A 2555-nucleotide genomic window follows, 5' to 3' on the forward strand; every position below is an offset into this window, starting at 1 on the left:
GCTGCCGGCGGCCCCGGCCGGGCCAGGAGCTGTAATTGGGTCGCCACAGCCCCAGGTCTGCAGGAGAGAACAGCCATGCTTTGCTGTTGCCTGTTCTGTTCGTGTGCCCTCGGCTGCTGTGCAGGGCGAGGACAGCATTTCAGGAGTCACACGGGTAGTGGCAGGAAGGCTTAAAATTGGCAAAGGCAAGCTCCAACAGAGACCTACTGCCTGCAGTTTGTGAAAGCTGGTCCTGGTTTAGGCATTAGGTCCATGTGGCCTTGGGTAAATCACTTCGTCTATTTCAAAGGGTTGGTAAGTTACTTGGAGAGGTATTCAGGAAGGTGAACAGAGAAATGCAGGATCACATAGGAAAATAGATATTTGCCGTACCATCATGCACACAGGGCATTATCTTTTCCATCTCCAGCTGCGAATACATCAGAAGTAAGCCTTGCATGAGTAGCTTCCCTTTCTGCAGCCGCAGTTGTAGTCTATTCGACCGTTTTTAAGAAATGCCGAAGGGCAACAGTCAGCACACTTTTCTCTGATGAATGCCCTGCAACAGTTTCGCTACAGGAGTAAAGATGTGAAGAATACTTTCTTGTTTAAACTCAGTCATACTCCTTGTAACAGTGGCCCCACTCCAGCTCTCTCCTTTGCTGTTCAGATGGTGAATCAAAAGTCATCACCAAAGCTTTGTGATCTTAGGTTAGACTGATTTGAAAGTAGGAGTGCAATTGGGGATGCTTTGGTCTTCCTGTAAGATATAAAGTGTTAAAGATTTTAACTTATATTTAGCCATGCTCAATATGAGTTTTTCTTTTCGGTATACTCACTGCTTTGAAACAACATCAGAGAATAAAAAGTACGTGCACAGAACTGAAACAGAGTCTGTTGGGTCTGTAGGGTAGCTAAAGAGGAGCATCTGAATGCCATTTGTGCTTTGAGATGAGAGAAATGTTTTCTGTCATTTTCTCATTGTTGAGTTGTGCTCCTGTGCCACCACAGAACAGGTATTTCGAGTCATTCAGGGAGTGGTATTTGCATTTCAAGCGTTCTTGTCTAGCTAACCTCATCGCGTTTATCCCCAATGAGCTTTCACTCAAAATTCCCATTTCTTGCTCCTGAGTTTGAGCCTAACAAAACCCTGCTCTATAGAAAAGATTCCCCTCAGTTGCACTTTCTTTATATATTCTTACTCTTTTGCACTTCCTCGAGTTATATTCGTTTATTCTTTTAGGATTTGAATGAGAACATCATTGGTTTCTGGGCCACCACCCTGAGTTGAAACCTCCTTTGTTCTACCCAACTGCTCAGTCCTGCTACACAGCAGACTACAGGCCTCGATACGGCAGCATTTTCTTTGTTTGTGTCCAACGCTCAGAGAAGGAACAAGAAGGATGCAGGAAAAGCAACAGAGATGGAGAGAATCTGCAGACTATGCCTTTAGAAAAGCAGGAGGCCTGTCTGCTAGCAGTGCTACGAGGCTATCCTTCAAGCAAAAAGACCTGTCACAGATTAAAGCCAAATGTAGCATCATGTGAAAAATATTCTTCCTGCTTTCCAAGCTGTTTGTAACCTATGTGTGTTTCTGTTGTTTGTTTTGTGTGCAGTGGTGACTGCAAGTCATCAGTCACCCTGTGCCTTGACAGTCAAGCCCAACTAACACCTTAACTGGAAGAGTGTATTAGAACCAGCTAACAGGAAACATTACACCTTGGCAATTAGGTGGGATTTGGGAATTTTGACAATGCCCATTGTCACATCTCTGAGTGGTCATTTTATCTTTCTCACTTAACACCATGGAAGAAGGATGTCCTCTCAGTTCATTTGAGATTTAAACTGATCCCTTCTAATGTAACTTTTGTCTCAGCAGTTGTAAGGAACATAGAAAATAGCTCAGGTCATAACTGAGTCTAATGATTTGTGCAACAGATTTATGGCATTCTGTCTTTTTTGGAGATAAATTTTAGAAATTCAGTTCCAGTAATACAGAGTTTCCTTTATGCTCATATCCCTTTGAAGAGAGGTGCTAAGCAGATGATGACACTTGAGAAGGACTTAGTAATGTTTTGTGCCACTCAACAATGTTAGCATAAATCAGATTAATACTGTAGACGTCAGATCCTGCTCATTGTTTGAAGGACACTGACAACATAGTTTCAAAGTGATGTGATTTGCATCATGAGAGCAGGAAGTTTTTCTCCTCTCTGGATATATCTCTGTTTACTGCAGCTGTGCAGTTTTCAACTGCGACTGCTCTGAATTGGCTGCAGCACTTGGATGCTTCTCCATAACATGAGTCATTCTAAAGATTTAAGATACAGTTGTCTTCCATTCAGTTGTTATCTAATACCCACACTTTGAATGGGTTTCGCTTGTTTTGTGAAGTTGTTTTACCAGTCTAATCGCCACTGGAGAAACTTTTCTGTTGCTTGTGAAACACTCTGAAATCCTCTGGCAACACTGAAGGAAAAGGCTCATGCAATTAGATGTTTGCAAAGCATTAGAGTACACGAAGTGAAACTGGCAAAGTGTTTCTGAACACCAAGACAAGCTCTCCTGGACACACC

The sequence above is a fragment of the Charadrius vociferus genome, unplaced genomic scaffold (assembly GCF_000708025.1).
Source record: "Charadrius vociferus isolate BGI_N301 unplaced genomic scaffold, ASM70802v2 scaffold1413, whole genome shotgun sequence".
Taxonomy (NCBI): domain Eukaryota; kingdom Metazoa; phylum Chordata; class Aves; order Charadriiformes; family Charadriidae; genus Charadrius; species Charadrius vociferus.